Raw genomic sequence first — 18,576 nt, 5'->3', positions numbered from 1 at the left:
AGGACAAAGAAATTTGGAATACGCAGTAGAAACGCGCACGGCTAGGATACCCAAAGTAAAGTCACATTCAAGGGGCCTGGTAAGATATAGCTCATTTTAAGAGGAAACCAGGACCGGTTACAGAGCAACAGAAAAATCTCCAACTGGCTCTAGTTAACAAAGAAAATGGCAGATTGTGTATGTTTTGTGTACTTTACTTCCTAACGTTAAGGTTAGGAAATCTATGTCCAGTAACAAGCTATCTCCTGCCGACCCCGGGCTTATTCTGCACCCGTGTGGATCACACACGTATGAGGACACACGTGCAAACAAAGACCGCGTTTCTCCACCCTCCACCACACTGGTAGCTGAGCGCCGGGCACGTCCTTCAAGGAAGGAGTGTCCTTACTGGTGAAGGGCTCTTTCTGGAGAGACAAACCTGTTGATCAGGGGCTTTTCAGAGAACATTCCTGTGTATTCTGTCTGTACTTCACCTGAAAATACGGCTGTTTTCCACACTGGCACACCTGGGGGGGGAGGGGGCGGGCAGCGGGTGATGTACATAATCCACCTGTTTGCCTCCTGTTTTCTCATCAGGGAGTTAAGAGAGTAAACCCAACCCTCCAGGGAATGGAAAAACAAATCATTCAGTGCCCATCTCCGGTGGCTGCCGAAGGCGGTGCGGTCTTGAGCGCGTACCCGGGCTGGTCCAGACGCCTGCTCGGGGTGCAAGAGCGAATACAAGTTCAAGCGCGTTTGCACTGGCATGGTTTTGGCAAGCAGGTGAAAACGCGTGAGTTTTCGAAAGCAAAAGCCAAAGTTTCGGGGCACGCTGGGTACACCTGCAGATGCGGATGCTCGCGGGTCAGCCGACCACCCCCCAGGCCAAGCTGCATACACACACGAGGGATGACAAGTGTCTGTTGCGAAGCGCTTCTGGAGGAAACCTGAAGTGTGTGTCTACCTGTTCGAGAAAGGTGGCCCCGAAAGTGNGGGGCCGCCGCTCGGCCCTCCGCCTGCCTCGGAGGGCGTCACGGGGCGCCCCTTCCGCGGGCCGCGGATGGCAGCCCAGGCCTTGGCGGGCACCGCCTGGGCAACCTCAGCGGAGGTCTTTACTCTTCTGGGAATAACGAGATGCTGGAAATGTTGGGCTGAGAAAGGAAGGAAGAAAAAAAAAAAAAACATTTGGGTCAATGAAGGAGCGACAGGCCGCAGCGTCGGGGGAGGGCCCTCCCCTCTCCGACTTAAGCCAAGTCAGCTGCCTCCAAAATTGCACGTTGGGCTGTGGGAGGTACAGGTGAGGAGCCAGGACCCAGGCGGAGAAGGGACGCTTTGCGCGTGTCACGTAAGGCTTGGCAAGCCTTGACTACGGTTACCTCTGAGTCACTCTGGTCTCCGTGTCACAACCGCCATCGGGACACGGGTAAGGCGGCTGTGAGGGGTGACACCGCCCGCACGGGCCTGGCCCCGGTATTTCTGGGTTGGGGCGAGCGGACGCAAGCAGTGTAATTGTTATGCTCACTTTTCACCGTTTGCATTTTTTAAAATGTTCTATTTTTTTAATTTATTTTTTATTTTTTATTTCTAGGAGAGAGAGAGAGAGAGAGAGCGTGAACAGGGGAGGGTCAAAGAGAGAGGGAGTCACAGACCAAAATAAGCTCCAGGCTCTGAGCTGGCAGTCAGCACAGAGCCCGACGCGGGGCTCGAACCCACAACCGCGAGATCATGACCTAACCAAAGTCGGACGCCTAACTAAGCAACCCAGGCGCCCCTAAAATGTTCTATTCTTTAATCCCCCCTGTTCTTTTCTGTAGAATAAAAATACCCCTTCCCTCCCCTCGGGGCATTCTACCTGCAGTGAATTAGGGCTTCTTCTATCTTCTTGGGGTTCATCCTGGCAACCAGCCCACTTTCACAAGATGGATGGAGCTCATTCCCAGAGCAATTAAAGCCTGTTGTTTCAAGGGAGCCTCTGGGGAAGGCTCGGGAATGCTCACCTGGGCCGTCATTATATGTTTATATCTCTGTATACATATGTGAAAAATCATTGATCCGTACATTACACATGTGTGCGCTTGGCCGTATATATTACATACCTCAAGAGGGTATTTTCCTAGAGTTCACACAAGGGTTTGTTGAACACCTACTATGTGCCCAAATGCTTTGCTAGGCTCAGCAGCTACTACTATGGGGAAGTTCACAGGCCAAGGAAGGGCTAATTACAATGTGATAACCGCTGTGATGGATATAATTGCTCAGTGCTGAGAGTCTTAATTTAAATGAAACTACCCCAAATTAGGGAAAGAGTGGAAAAATCAGGTTTCAGGAGGCTCTTTGTAATAATGACATCTCCCCTGAATTGTGAGGAGGACGGAAATAAGGTGGTGGGGGGAGGGGGGGAGGCAATAATTTCTGTTGGGAGACCAGCATGAGAGAAGGTGTGCCGTTACAGATGGGGGTGCACAGTTCCTTGTGTGTATTTGCAGCGTCCACTGAGACCTTGATGAGCCACTAGTGCTGGAAAGTTTGGGGTTTTCCCGAAGACGATGCAGGATCACTGGTGCATCCGACTTGCGTTTGTAGAGAACCTGAAAAGCCGGTAGGAAGCGGCCACAAAACACCGTGGAAACAACTCAGGTATTTTTTCCGCAAAAGAAAGACTGTCTTTTCCAGCACGCTGGTTCTCTCACTTGGCCCTGCTGCAGAAGCTTCTGCAAGACAGATGATGCTCTGTGAGGTAGTGTGGCCTTTGTTGACCACAGCCCCCTGGGGTAGGATAGTCTACAATTTTCAGTAGGCTCCGCAGCTGGAAGGGAGAATGCAGGGCCGAGCAGAAGCCGACCCAGGTCATCCTCATTGTCCAGAGGGGATGTGCTCCCGGAAACACATTGGCAAGATTCTTCACATTCCTTCTTCTCCCCCTGAATTCTAACTATTGCCGTGAGGATCTGAGGAAGTAGTAAAAGATGTGGACAAGACACATCAAAGCTAAACGTCAGTTTCTCTATGTGGTTTGCAACACTTACTATCTCTGTTTAAGAGCTATCGGGCAGGGGCCTGGGTGGCTCAGTCAGTTACTAAGTGTCTGACTTCGGCTCAGGTCATGATCTCTGGGTTCATGAGTTCCAGCCCCTTGCCGGGCTCCTTGCTGATCGGTGTGGAGCCTGCTTGGGAGTCTCCCTCTGTCCCTTTCTCTCTCTCTCTGCCCCTCCCCTGCTCACGTTCTCTCTGTCTCTCTCAAAATAAATTTAAAAAAAAAGAGAGATCATCTCTTATACCTTATGATGCCTACCTGTGGCTATGTGAAATCTTTTTCTTCTCTCTTAAGATTAATACACAAAAATGCTACACAAAACTGTTTTTGCATAAAAACCTGGCCTGATTGCCCTAATCTGGCCTTTTCACCTCTGACCTCGAATAATTGCTGACAATGTCACAGAAGTAGACACATAGACACATAAATAGGTGCTACTAGGTGAGTTTTTTTTTTTTGTCTAATTGTCTTTGTGATGTTTCAGTAATTTATTGCTAAGATTACATAAAAATAATACTTATGATTACAGTAAATCTTGTCCCCTAGTTGCAAGAAATTGCCATGTTTAAACCCATTTGGGTAGCCTCACTGTTCAGGATTCTCTTCTGAATTTTGCATTTCTGTATATCGAGAACAGAATGATGAACACTAATGAGCTAAAAACTTTGAAATATATATCTGAGGAAGACCAGTAAATTGGGAATGTATGGAGGGGTGGTGCAGTGGGGGATAGGAAGAGAGAAAATAGTTGAGGCCACCAAATCTAAGAGACCATTTAGAAAATAGCACAACCCCAGCAAAGAAAGCCAAAATACACATAGGAACTCTTTTTTTTTGTTGTTTATTTATTTTTGAGTGGGGGGGGGGATGAGGGGAGACAGGGACAGAGCGTGAGCAGGGGAGGGGCAGAGAGAGAGAGGGAGACACAGAATCTGAAGCAGGCTCCCGGCTCTGAGCTGCCAGCACAGAGGCCGATGTGGGGCTCGAACTCATGAACCGTGAGCTCATGACCTGAGCCAAAGTCCGATGCTCAACTGACTGAACCACCCAGGCGCCCCTACACATAGGGACTCTTAAAAGAGTTTGCTCACCTTAGTCTTCCAAAAGTAGCTGGAAAGCCTGTAATAGGAGAGAGAAATAAGGAATAATTCTTACTTCAGGGGCCACATAGGCAACATCAGGCTAAGCCTAAGAATGAGATGGCAGTGCCCCAGTATCGCTTTTATTTTTTCCTTAAAATGTTTTCTGTTAGAATCTGCAGTGGGCCCGTGACTAGTCACATGCAAGGAGCCATGCATACATGTTGTATTATTTATTAGTCCTGCAGAGAGATGCTTTTGTGCTGATAATCTTACCGAAGCCATTTTACCTTCCTATTCTTGCCATGTCCTCCCGTCCTTATTCCTAATTTCCCCTAATTTCCTGGTCACTGAGCTGGGAGATGTAAGCCCAGATAAATAGGAACAGTACACCAAAATAGAAACACGTAGGAAATGGAAAGGAAGATGGTACCCAGTTTCCAAGGCCCAGCTCATAGAAGGGACTGGTTATTTCTGCTTTGCAGTTGACTCTTGTGCTTGTAAGAATTGGAATATCCGAGGCGCCTGGGTGGCTTAGTCGGTTAAGCGTCTGACTTTCGCTTAGGTCATGATCTCGCGGTTCGCGGGTTCGAGCCCTGCGTCGGGCTCTGTGCTGACTGCCAGCTCAGAGCCTGGAGCCTGTTTCAGAGTCTGTGTCTCCCTCTCTCTCTGACCCTCCCCTGCTCACGCTGTCTCTCTCTCTCTCTCCTAGAAATAAATAAAAATATTTAAAAAAAAAAAGAATTGGAATATCCGAGCTAGAATAGTCTACATTTGACAAGCGTCTGTCAGGGAGGTGCTTACTGGAGTTGAAAAACATCGCATCAAGATGGTGGCCATCTGTATACCAGCTGGGGTACTTGGGTTAGGTTATCGCTCCCTGGTGCTATACCAAAGAGGTTTTCAAGACTTCAGAACTGAGGTCACGCTACAGTAAGAGTATATCCTGAAAAGGTACTGTCTATTGCACGTGTGCGCACACACACACAGGTGATGAGAATGACCCCAAGACGTTGACTTCCAAGCCCTTCCCACTGGGCTAGCAGTCACACCCAAGGCAGCAGACCAGCCACTGCTCTGGTCCTATGTTGGAGGAGATCATCGAGAGGCCGTGCCTGTCGGTTGACCCACAAGCTGGACCTGGGCAACTGCAGGCTCCCCACCCCCTCCCCCGTCCTTGGGATGTCTGTTTTATACTTCATCCCACAGCGCGCGCCGTTTCAAGGACACAGTCTTGAGAGAGTAAGGTGGTGGTGCTTATCTGGATGGTATATGTGACTGAACCCAGGTAAGGCCTGTTTAAAGACTTAAGATCCTGGCCGGTGGGTGTAAGCTCTTGCCCAAGACAAGCCTCATCTGTTAAGTTCCCTGCTTTCTTAACTTGCCCGCCCAGCCTCTGGAGTGGTCTGCCCCGTTCTCCAGCCTCTCCCTGGCCTCCGTGTGTGTGTACAGAGGTGGGGTGTTCAGATTCCACCCGGGAAGCTCCCCAGGTTGTGAACCACCATCCTGGTCTGCAACCTCTTGTGTCTTTTTACCCCTTTATGGTCCTGGCTCTGTCTCACTGCAGTTCTGTATCATTCATCCCTTATTTCTTCTTTTATTGATCATTAAACATTCAGTAAGGACTGGTTGTGGGCTTCTAGCAAGACAAACGGGGCTGTTCATTTCCGTCCTGGCGCCTGGGTCCTGGGCAAGGGAAGCTGCAGAAGGCAGCTAGGAGGTACGCACAGCCCGAAGGCAGGAGCAGGGACAGCCTGGCCTCGGGGAGGAAGCCCCGAGCGGCCCTGAGTGAGAGGACCCAGTGGGACGCCCAGTGGTTGCTCAGAAGGGCCTCCCGCGTGTGCTGCTAAGGAGTTTGAACTTTGAGGTTATGGGCGGTGGTGGGGAGTTGGGGGGGTTCCGTAGGAGGGTGAAGGGCTTGGCTTGTGTTTTAGAAAGGTATAATCTGGACAGGGGATTCCACAGAGCCTGGCAGGGCCGCTGGAAGAAACCTGTTCCTTGTCATTGACGAAGGGGGGAGGGGAGGAGGCGCTGGGCACTGAGGTCCGTGGCGGGCAGCAGCAGGGGGCCTGGCCCCGAGGTGGCCCGGGCAGAGAGAACAGGCAGCAGGAAAAGCAAGGCCAGGGTGAGTTCCGAGGCACCGGCCGGAGCAGATGGCCTGCACGTGGGGTAGAGACTAGATTGAGGCTTTCGGGTAAACAGATCAGACAGGGGAGAGCTTTGAGCGCCGCTCTCCAAGCTAAGTCACTAGTCCCCTGAGCCACGGAGTTTCTGAAATTCCTCGATTTCTTTCTGTTGTTGTTTGCTTTTACCAAGAAAGCGGTAGACCCCAAACACCAGTCCCCTGAAGTCCCAGGTACCCCAGCTCGGCTTCCAGCATCAAAGCAAACCTGTGGGTGGGATTGCCTTCAAACCCAGGTCTGCAAATCAGGCCTCCCAGGCTCCAGGGGTATTCTAGAGAATACCAGAATCAGATTTGTGGAATGGAATGAAAACAGCTGTGGGAGTCCCAGCCCACGGGCATCCCTTCGCAATGTGGTGCTGGCTTGTCACCTGTTAGGAATTTTAGTTCATTAGAAGTTAGGCACAAAACCTGGTGACCCTTTAGGCTGGGCTAGCACACGGGCGAGCTTTGTCCCATGTATCCCTTAGGCCGTGAGCGAGTGGGCACAGCTGGGTGTTACTTCACCACCAGGAGTGTGCAGGGCGCCCCGAAGCTTTGTAAGACTCAAGAGTCTTCTGAACCATCCAAGGAGTTTCAAGCTCTAACACAGTTCAGAGTGTTGTGTATTTGCAGCCAATTCATTGAAACTTGCTGGTTTCTCCGTAGCCCGTTTGCAGCTCCGGCACTCTCCCCGTGCCCTAAGGCAGAACTGCCCCCAAAACCAGATTTGGAGGCTGTCTCCGGGCTGCCTCCGGGCTGCCTCCGGGCTGCCTGGACAAGGGCCTGGCAGAGACTGAAGGCCATTCTCTTTTCTCTAGGGAGAAGGTACATGTGAACCCAGGGATGGCATCTGCTTCCACAGCTGGCTTCCTGCAGCCCCCACTTCCCCTGGTGCCAAGCAGATTCCTTGCAGAACCTTGGCCAACAGCTGGCATCCGGCGTACTGTAGAGCATATTCCCCTGCGGATGACGTTGCTCTTGCCCCGTCCGGAAGGGAGGTGACAGAGTTGGAGTGGAGAGGCTCCTTCTACAGGAATGTCCACCCCAGTGGGCTCCTGAGAGCGCCCTGGCCACACGCCTTGTAAGTTAAGCTTGCTCCTCTCAGGATGAGGAGCCATCACACAGACATGCCCACCACCCCCGGCCTGAGAAGCAGCATTTACAACTGCCTTCTCAGCTACAAGTCGCCCGCAGTCCAAAAGACAGGAAACACTGGAGTAAGTTTTTTTTTAACGTTTTTTTTTTAAATTTATTCTGAGAGAGAGAGACAGCGTGAGCAGGGGAGGGTGAAAGAGACACAGAATCTGAAGCAGGCTCCAGGCTCTGAGCTAGCCATCAGCACAGAGCCCGATGCGGGGCTCAAACCCACAAACCATGTGATCATGACCTGAGTCAGATGCTTAACCGACTGAGCCACCCCGGTGCCCCATGGAGTAAGTTTTGATTCTGGTCTCTTCTTTATTCCACCTGGAATAATCATGTGTCAGGCTAGCCCAAGACCGTGCTGGTTAATGCCTGCTGTCTGACATGGTTATTTTTAAAATTTTTTCAAGTTTTATTTATTTGAGAGAGAAAGCATGCAAGTGGCGGAGGAACAGAGAGAGAGGTAGAGACTCTCAAGCAGGCTCTGTGCTGGCCGTGCAGAGCCTGATGTGGGACTTGAACTTATAAATCATGAGATCATGACCTAAGCCAAATCAGGAGTCAGATGCTCAATCAGCTAAGCCACCCAGGTGCCTCCTGGCATGGTTATTATTATTTTTTTAATATAGTTTATTGTCAGGTTGGTTTCTATATAACACCCAGAGCTCATCACAACAAGTGCCCTTCTCCATGCCTATCACCCATTTTCCCCTCTCTCCCACCCCCATCAGCCCTCAGTTTATTCTCAGTATTTAAGAGTCTCTTGTGGTTTTGTCTCTCTCCCTCTCCTTAACTAGTTTTTCCCCCTTCACCTCCCCTACGGTCCTCTGTTAAGTTTCTCCTGTTCCACATATGAGTGAAAACATATGGTATCTGTCTTTCTCTGCCTGACTTATTTCACTTAGCATAACGCCCTCAATTCCATCCACGTTGCTACACATGGCCAGATTTCATTGTTTCTCATTGCCATGTAGTATTCCATCGTATAGATGAACCACATCTTCTTGATCCATTCATCAGTTGATGGACACTTAGGCTCTTTCCATGATTTGGCTATTGTTGAGAGTGCTGCTGTGAACATTGGGGTACGTGTGCCCCTATGCATCAGCACTCCTGTATCCCTTGGGTAAATTCCTAGCAGTGCTATTGCTGGGTCATAGGGGAGTTCTATTGTTAGGTTTTTGAGGAATCTCCACACTGTTTTCCAGAGGGGCTGCACCCACCCCTCTGTTTACATTCCCACCAAGAGTGTAAGAGGGTGCCCATTTCTCCACATCCTCGCCAGCATTGATTGTCTCCTGATTTGTTGATTTTAGCCACTCTAAGCAATGTGAGGTGGTATCTCAGTGTGGTTTTGATTTGTATTTCCCTGATGATGAGTGACATTGAGCATTATTTCATATGTTTGCTGGCCATGTTGCTTTCTTTTTCAGAGCGTCTTTTTTTTAATGTTTTATTTCTGAGAGAGAGATACAGCGAGCAGGGGAGGGTCAGAGAGAAGAAGGAGACACAGAATCAGAAACAGGCTCCAGGCTCTGAGCTGTCAGGCACAGAGCCCAACTCGGGGCTCGAACACACGAACCGTGAGATCACGACCTGAGCCAAAGTCAGATGCTTAACCAACTGAGCCACCCAGAAGTATCTTGATTTGGCTGATAAATTATATGGACCTCCCCCTGCCCCAACTACCCTCAGTCTTTCAACAGTCGCTGAGAGCTCTTCTTAAAGACTCGCACGCCCATATACCTCGCTCTCCAAGTATCAGGGCCGCCATGCCTGCTCACGCCACATCACCTGACGCCAGTCTGAACTGGAGAAGCCTTGTACCCCCTCCTCTTCCAGATCCTGACCATCTCGGGCTGTGTTCCTCATTCTTGAAACTAATGAGGGCTTTCAGTGAAAGTCAAAGAAAGTGGGACTGGGGGAAGATCTGAACTCGAGCTATCCACAAGTTCAAGGTCATGATGTGATATTATAGCTACGTGGACAGAAAGAGCCTGGCTCAGTGGCACCCATGGCAATGAACTCCCTTAAAGCTCATTTCCTGCCAGAAAACAACAGGGGTTCCTTAAAGAATTGGCTGATACTGGGTCTAAGTTAGTAACATCTTGTGTGCCAGAAAGCAAAACACATTCAAAAAGCATTTAAAACTATGTCAAAAGGACACAGAAGCCAGCTTTGAAAGGGAACCCACATACTAAATCTGAGAAACTTCAAGGATCAAAAAAATCATCCTGGGAAATGATTATATTGAGTTAAAAAAATCTTCTGGCTCCACAATGATACTCAAAGGGGACAGGAGGGAGGCTCTGTATTATAAGTTAATAAGTATAAACTGTAGATTTAGAAAAGCACCATTTTGTTAACTCTCAATGTAAACAGTGATTCAGGCAATGATCATCAATTACCCACTGGGAAAAAGACTAAGGAAGACACGTTTACATGATCTCACAGGTTACTTACTAATTACAAAGTGTGTCTTTGCATTGGAGAGATCTCTACCTTATCTGCATCTCATCAAGCTGGGCATCTCCGGAAGTGGGACAATCTGACCTTATGAGCCCCCTGACCTGATGTCATGGGAGGGACACAACAAATCTTGCTGGAAGCCTTTGACCTGAATCAAATCCTAACAAAACAATGTCCTACATTCTACACGTCAGTTGACCTGGATCTTCAGGTGCTTGATATCAACAGAGGAAGGGTTTGAGAAGAAGAGCTAAAACAGCCAAATCAATGTGTAAAACTTGATTGGATTCTGGGTCGAAAAAAAATGCTATCAAAGACATTTGGTGGAAAAATAAGGAACATCTGAGTCCAGATTTTATGCTAGATAATTTTGTTGAATTAATATTGCTTTTCTTAGGTGTGATAAAGGTGTTCTGGTGATGTAAGAGAAAGTCCTCCTTCCGAGTATGTATTTGGGGGTGAAATGCCATAATGGGACATATATATAGAAAGAGAAATAGAAATGGGGGAAATGGGTGTGGCAAGATGTTGGCAAATCTATGTGAGGGGTATCCGGCTGTTCATCGTACTGTTCTTTCAACTTTCCTGTGGGTTTGAAACTGTCAAAAGAAAAAAAAATGTTTTCTAGAAGACTGTGAGAAAATAGGAAATAGAAAAAGTTCTTACAGTTTTTCATTTTCAAGACTGTGACCTTCGGCGATTTCTCCTTCCCACGAACTCTTGCTTGACTTAACATCATTGTGACAACCCTGAACGAGGGAATCCAATGATGGCAGACATATTGTAGCAACAGGAAATGAACTCTTTCCATGTTCTCCAGAGAACTGAAGCTTTTCTTTAATTCAGTCTTCTATTGAGTAAGACCCTATGTACTAGGTACTTAATCTGTGTACTGTGTACATAGTACTATGTACCTGATCCTTGTACTATATCCAAGAACCTATGAGAGGCACTGTAAGTGATACAAAGGTGAACAGCAATATGGTTTCTGCCTTCAAAGGGCTTAAAATCTAACAGAAAAAAACTGGCCCAGCAAATGGTTTTTGAGTGGCTATTATGAGCTAAACAGGAGACCAGGACTAGGGATCTAATTATTTTTAGTTACTTATTTTTAATTTAAGCCCATGTTAGTTACCATATAGTGTAGCATTGGTTTCAGAAGTAGAACTTAGTGATTCATCATGTACATATAGCACCCAGCGCTCACCCCAACAATCACCCTCCTTAATGCCCGACACCCATTCAGCCCATCCCCCCACCGAAAATCCCTCCAGCAGCCCTCAGTTGTTCTCTGTATTCTCTTATGGCTTGCCTCCCTCTCTGTTTTTCTTATTTTTCCTTTAGGGATCTAATTACTATTATTGCTATTACAATCTACTAGCTCTTATTATACACAGTCCTGCCATCAAAGAGCCTCTTGTCTTGAGAAAAACAGACATACATTAATTTCAAGACAATAAGACTAATGAAAAGATCTTTATCATTGTCTAAACACTATGACGAAGCATCCAGGGACAGCTTATGAGCAAAGAGGACATCTATGTTAGGGCTTGAAGAGTAGGTTGGAATGTTCTCAAAACAATTTGGTAGGCATTGCAAGTAAATAGAATAAAATATGTAAAAGCATGAAGGTATGAAATGAACATGACATGTTTAGGGATCCACAGGTGCTAAATATAGCTAGAATTTGGGGTTTTAGAGAAGAATAAGAGATACAGAACGGGGACTAGAACTTGTTGATAAAGAGCTTTCATGTTACACTGAGGAGTTTGAGCTGCATTCTTTAGATGATGGGAGATTTTGGAGGCAAGTGTCACGATCAGATCCTTAGAAAGGTAACCCTGGTGGTGGAGTAGCATGTGGATTGGAAGGAGATGGAGCAGAGAGACTGGTTAACAGACTCTATAATCGTCCAGGTGAGAGATGCTGAGAGTCTAAACCAAGACAGAGAATATGGAGGCAGAGAAAGGGAAACGCAGGAGGCATTTTGTGTATTGCACCAGCAGGGCTTTGGTGACTGAATGGATGTTGGGGAAAGACGGTCAGGGGATTGTCAAAGCTAACTCCAGGGGCGCCTGGGTGGCTTAGTTGGTTAAGCATCCGACTTTCACTTAGGTCATGATCTCACAGTTCGTGGGTTCGAGCCCCGCGTCGGGCTCTGTGCTGACTGCCAGCTCGGAGCCTGGAGCCTATTTCAGAGTCTGTGTCTCCCTCTCTCTGACCCTCCCCTGCTCACACTGTCTCTCTCTCTCTCTCTCTCTCCTAGAAATTAATAAAAATATTAAAAAAAAAAAAAAAGCTAACTCCAGTATTAGGGCTCTCCAGAGAAACAGAACCAATGGTGTGTGTGCGTGTGCGTGCATGTGCATGCGTGTATGTGTGTGTGTGTGTGTGGTAGAGCTGGGGACGTGGGATTTAAGGAATTGGCACCTGAACCTATGTGCACAGGCAAGTCTGAAACCTGCTGCATAGACGTGGAGGCTGGAGATTCAGGCGGGAGTTAATGTTGCAGTCTTGAGTCCAAAGGTAATCTGGAGACTGAATTCCTTCCTGCTCAAAGGATTTTAGTCTTTTCTCTTAAAGCCTTCAACTGACTAGATGAGGCCCACCCACACTATGGAGGGTATTGTGCTTTTCTCAGTCCACTGATTTAAATGGTAGTCACATCTAGGGGCACCTGGATGCCTCAGTTGGGGAAGCAACCAACTCTGATTTCGTCTCAGGTCCTGATCTCCCAGTTGGTGAGTTCGAGCCCCGTGTTGGGCTCGGTGCTGGCAGTGCAGAGCCTACTTGGGATTCTTTCTCTCCCTCTCTCTGCCCCTCCCCTATTTGCTCTCTCTTAAAATAAATAAATAAACTTTAAAAAATAAAATAACTGTTAATCACATCTAAAAAATAACTTTATAGTGACATCTAGACTGGTGTTTGACCAAAAAAAAAAAAAAAAAATTGGGCGCCATAACCTAGCCAAGTTGACCCATAAAATTAAGTGTTATCACCCCTCATTGTGCCAGTACTAAAATATGAAATAGAGGAGAAAACTTGGGAACGGACTTGGAGAAAAAAATCCCCATCAATTTAGAAGGTGTTGAATTTCAGTTGGTCATGTCTAGTGGTCCACTGGACGGCAGGAGACAGAGCTTTCCTTCTTTTTTTTAAAGGTTTTATTTTAAGTAATCTCTACAGCCAATGTGGGGCTTGAATTTACAACCCTGAGATTAAGAGTCACGTGCTGTATGGACGAGCCAGCCAGGCACCCCAGGGAGACAGATCTCTCTAGTTTAGAGATCTTAGTGGAGCCATAGAATGAGGTGAGGCTTCTTCACAAGAGACTGTTCGTTTGTTCATTCATTCAACAGCGAATGTCTCCTGTGCACGTCTCTGGGCCAGATGCTGTTCCAGGCTGGAGGACCACAGTGTGTTGCAGGTAATGTTCCTGTCCTCCTAGAGCTTAAATCTTAGATGACTTGATGGATCGTGAGGAAATATGCATATGAACATAAAAATGTGTGTCATATGCTGCCGTGTAACAAACCGCCCCCAAACTTGGCGGCCTCAGACAACTTTGATTTGCTCACGACTGCGTGGATCGGCAGTTGGGGAGAGGTCAGCCGGAATGGCATGTCTCCGATCCACGTGGTGTTGCTGGGTCACGTGTGCATCTAGCACAGTTTGCAGATGCTGGGTGAGACTAGGCTGGGGTTGTCAGCAGATGTGTCTTCGGTGTTCCCCAGGTGGCCTTGCCAGCAGGCTGGCTTCAGGCTTCCTCATTTGGCAGCTGGAGGTCCATGAAGGCATCCCCTACTGTGCAAGCACGTCTCGAGCTTCTGGTTGGGTCACATTTTCTAATGTCCGAGGGGCCAAAGCAAGTCACACGGCTAAGCCCAGAGTCAGTGTGAGGGGCAACAGCACAAGAGCACGGGGACCGTTGAGGGGCGCCTGGGTGGCTGAGTCGGTTGAGCGTCCGACTTTCACTTAGGTCATGACCTCGCGGTTCGTGGGTTCGAGCCCCGCGTCGGGCTCTGTGCTGACTGCCAGCTCAGAGCCTGGAGTCTGTTTCAGTCTGTGACTCCCTCTCTCTCTGACCCTCCCCTGCTCACGCTGTGTCTCTCTCTCTCTCTCTCTCTCTCCTAGAAATAAATAAAACATTAAAAAAAATTTAAAAAAAAAGCATGGGGACCGTTGACATAAAGTGACACAGGTTAAGTGCAGTGAAGAAACACAGGACAGAGTGGAAAGGGGAAGTGCTTTGGAAGAGACGGGAGGGGTTGAGAGATGTGACTTTTGAACAGACTTCAGTGGGGGAAGACAGCCAGTCACACGGAGTTCTGGAAGCAGAGCGAGCGATGATCTGAAGTGAGAACTAGTTTGTGCTCAAAGAACAAGAGGCTAAAATGAGAAGAGCAGTGTGAGCCAGGGGGCTTGGAGTGAGGGAAGATCACTGAGTGAGGAGAGGAAGGCAGTGGGGCATCACGAAGGGCACGGCAGGCCCTGCATCACATTTAAAAGATGGTAGAAAACTAATGAAGGGTGTTGTGCAAAACATGACTTCATTCAATATTCATCTTTTTAAAAAAATTTATTTTTGAAAGAGAAAGAGTGTGAGCAGGGGAGGGACAGAGAGAGAGAAAGACACAGAATGCAAAGCAGGCTCCAGGCTCTGAGCTGTCACCACAGAGCCCGACATGGGACTTGAACCCATGAACTGTGAGATCATGACCTGAACCAAAGTCTTACGCTTAATCAACTAAGCCACCCAGGTGCCCCTCATCTTTCTTTTTAAAGTTTATTTATTTTGAGAAAGTATATGACCACATGTGAGCAGGTGAGGGGCAGAGAGGGGTGCAGGGAGAATCCCAAGCAGGCTCCACACTCAGCACCAAACGCAATGCGGGGCTCAATCTCACGAACTGTGTGAGATCATGACCCCAGCTGAAATCTGAAATCAAGAGTCCCAACGCTTAACCGACTGAGCCACACAGGTGCCTCTTAGTTTTCAGCTTGAAAAGATTGTTCTGGTCATTGATGAGGAGACCAGCATGAAGCAAGGAGATCAGTTAGGGATTACTGGACTAGTCAGAGCTATTGGCAGTGGTGGACGGTGAGAAATGATTGGATTTGGAACACATCTGGCACATACAGCCAGCAGGAATGTTGCATCCAATGTAAGGTGTCAGGGACAGAGAGGAGTTACAAATGACATCTAACACCTGTAGAGATAGGAAAGATGTGGGAGAGGAAATTCTCTCTTGGGAGAGGAATTCTCTCTTGGACATACTATACTTCATGTGCCTAATACAGGTCCAAGCACAGACAAGTAGGAAACTGGATATGAAAACTGTGAGCTCAGGGAAGATAAAGTCAACATCTAAAGGACACAAAAGCCATAAGACTACATGGGATAAATTGGAAGATGTGCTAGAAGATAGTGTTTTCTGCTTCTCCTTGGGTTTTCATAATTAAATAAGAAGGTGGGGCATGGGTGGAATAGTGATATGAAGTTTAAAAACAGGAATTTTGAGGTAGTGGCTTTGGGACCCAGGAGACCGTGGGAGACCCTTCACTAGGGAAGGGTGGGAGGGTGGATGCGATGGGTGGCCTCTGAAAATCGTGGTCATAAGCTTAAAGCGAGAGTGTGCTTGGGTGTTTCTCCGGCAACATTCAGCTGCTCTTATACAGACTTAGAGGATTGGGTTTTCTGTGGATGGTTTTTTTTAGGATAAGTGGAGAAGAGGAAGAGATAGGAAGTTGTTGAGGGTGAATATAATTGAATGATATAGTGATGGGCCAGAGATTCAAATCTGGGGGAGGAGGGAAGTGAAGGCATTGAAGGAAATGGTGCCCTCATGGTTGGGAGGCCCTGATGAGAGGTGTTCCTAGTAGGGAGCACACTGGAATGCAGTGGAAAGGAGTCCGTGGAGGCTAGAATTTAGGAGGACAGGACACTAGGGCAACAGATCAAGAAGTCAGGGCGCTGGGTGGATCGTTCATGTGAAAGAAGTCTGCAGACTTCTGGACACCAGGCATGAACTTGAGACTTTGTGTTGGGGTTGTGTCCCCTCAGCTTCCTGGTCATCCATCCTTGACTTTTTTTTTTTATGTTTATTCATTTTGAGAGAGAGAGTGTGTGTGCATGTGCAAGCAGGGGAGGGGCAGAGAGAGGGAGAGGGCCCTGCCTGGAGCGCAGTGCCGGGCTCAGTCACATGACTACAAGATCATGACATGGGCTGAAATCAAGAGTCCGACCCTCAACCAACCGAGCCACCCAGGTGCCCCATCTTAGACTTCTTTTAATTGTATGAGTTGAACAGTCGCTTGTCCGCAACCCATCTGTTTTGCCCTGAGGGATGCAGTAACTAATAGGATTTTGAGTTAATTCCCTTGAATGATCCTTTCTGGCTGGAAGAAGAGTTCTTCATATTTGAGGGAAAGAGTCCCTATGAATATCTCTCAGCCAGAAGGACAGACTGTGGCAAGTGTGGCAAGTGACAGCCAGCCAGCTTCATTCTCCCCTTATGTAATGCAGAGTGTAACTGGAAAGGTAGTTGCGCGCCTGGAACTGCATTTCCCAGCATCCCTTGCCTAGAAGTAATGCCAGGGGGCGCCTGGGTGGCTCAATCGGTTAAGTGTCCGACTTCAGCCCAGGTCATGATCCCGCGGTTCATGGGTTTGAGCCCCGGGTCGGGCTCTGTGCGGACAGCCAGCTCAGAACCTGGAGCCTGTTTCAGGTTCTGTGTCTTCCTCTCTCTCTGACCCTCCCCTGCTCACGCTGTCTCTCTCTGTCTCTCTCTCCTTCTCTCTCTTTCTCAGAAATAAAAAACATTAAAGAAAAAAAAAGAAGTAATGCCACGTGACATCACTTCCAGGCCAAGGAGGCTAAAAGGCTTTTGATCCTATCCAGTCAGTTGCTTCCTTTTTGCCAACTTTGTTTGTGCCTGGGGTAACCTTGGAAGATAAATGTTGAAGAAGGCAGAACCCCTGTGAGCTGGGCCCCTGAGTAGCCACAAGAGCAGAGCCAATACCCTCCGACTGTTACCTCCATATTGGTAGCAGTTCTTAATAGCAGTAGTTACTTGAAGTGTAGGTGTTCACCAAAGCCGCTAGAGTTACCTAGTACATACTATGCTCTCTGTACGTTCCATATCAAATCTGCATAGAATAAAATAGTGTCTGTACGAATGGATTTTTACCAGATTTGAAGGCGTGTTTGTGATGGTCTGATTGGCATATAGGTTATGTGACATATATAAATGCCACCCGAGAGGCCCAGGGACATTTTTCAGAGCTGGGCAATTATTCACAACTAAAAATGAAGTATAATTGGGGTGCCTGGGTGGTTCAGTCAGTTGAGCATTTGACTATTGATTTCAGCTCAGATCATGATCCCAGGGTCATAGGATCGAGTCTCACACCAGACTCTGCACTGAGCATAGAGCCTGTTTTAAAATTTTCTCTCTCTCTCCCTCTGCCCCTTTCTCCCCACTCACACTCCCCCCCCTCTCTAAAATTAAAAGAAAAAAGAATTCTAATAAAAGACAATGTTAATACAATCAACAAATACACATCTTCTCTGTCCTCAGCTTTTTTTTTTTTAAATATTTTTTATTTATTTCTAGGAGAGAGAGAGACAGCGTGAGCAGGGGAGGGTCAGAGAGAGAGGGAGACACAGACTCTGAAACAGGCTCCAGGCTCTGAGCTGGCAGTCAGCACAGAGCCCGACGTGGGGCTCGAACCCACGAACCGCGAGATCATGACCTAAGCGAAAGTCGGACGCTTAACCGACTAAGCCACCCAGGCGCCCCTGTCCTAAGCTTCTTGATCTAAGCCGTCATGTGGGTCGTGGGTCCTTGTGTGTATACATCGTGGGTACCTCCGGTTCTGTGGCCGAGCTTAGCCGGGGCTCTGTGGATCCTCCTGCCACAGACTTAGAAGAAACGCTCCCCTTGAAGGCGTGTGTCGGTTTCCTATTGCTGCTGTCACAAGTTACCACCACCTCAGTAGCTGAAAACAGTAGTTTATTTCTCACAGTTCTGGAGGTCGGAAGTCTGGAATGAGACCCACAGGGCCAAGACCAGGGTGTCACGAGGGCTGGCTCCCCACGAGGGCACCGAGCCAGAATCCTTTGCGTGCCTGAAAGTCGCCTGCATGGCTCCACCTGTGGCTCCTTCTCTGCATCACTACAACCTGTGGCTTCGGTCGCCGCATCTACAGAGTCTGCACTCCTGCCTGCCTTCCCGAAGGACACATGAATCCCCTGGCCCTACGTGAGTAATCTCAAAACCCCCAGTGTAATCACGTCTGCAAAGCTGCTTTTGCCATACAAGGTAACCCTCACAGGTCCCGGGGGTCAGGATGTGGACATCTTTCAGCCTGCCACAGTGCGGCATGTGGCTTCGGCGTGGCTTTGAAAGGCACCAGCTGATAAGGAAATGGGAGGGGACGGACTCCCCACCCAGTGAACTTCAGCCAATGGGAAACAGGAGACAGGACCAGCTCCAGAAATATCTCTTCTTCTCCTGGACGGCTGCTCTGAGGCAGGAGTTCCTATACAACTTGTGCAGAGTACCCCACGTGGCCCTGCGCCTGGGCTCTCCTGGTGGGCCGCGGGGAAGCAGGGGCCGCTTTGTCTTGCTTCCCATCCTTCTCTGCCTCTCTCCCTTACCCTCAGTGCCCTGGGCTGCACTTCCCAAAGCTCTAGCACTTTCCCT

General features: G+C 48.3%; 1 long non-coding RNA gene across 2 annotated transcripts; it reads left to right on the top strand.

Annotated features, from left to right (window-relative positions):
* The first annotated feature begins 1,203 nt into the window (after positions 1-1,203).
* On the top strand, positions 1,204-18,576 carry LOC144238380 (uncharacterized). 2 transcript variants are annotated; one of them, XR_013337100.1, is made up of 5 exons: positions 1,204-1,402; positions 2,466-2,616; positions 7,075-7,337; positions 13,228-13,295; positions 17,897-18,576. It is a non-coding gene; the product is annotated as an uncharacterized LOC144238380 (long non-coding RNA). The 2 variants fall into 2 exon arrangements; XR_013337099.1 differs by having other exon boundaries at positions 7,075-7,473.

This window comes from Crocuta crocuta, unplaced genomic scaffold (genome assembly GCF_008692635.1).
Source record: "Crocuta crocuta isolate KB4526 unplaced genomic scaffold, BGI_CrCroc_1.0 scaffold51, whole genome shotgun sequence".
Taxonomy (NCBI): domain Eukaryota; kingdom Metazoa; phylum Chordata; class Mammalia; order Carnivora; family Hyaenidae; genus Crocuta; species Crocuta crocuta.
This window is presented reverse-complemented; position numbering and strand designations above follow the sequence as displayed.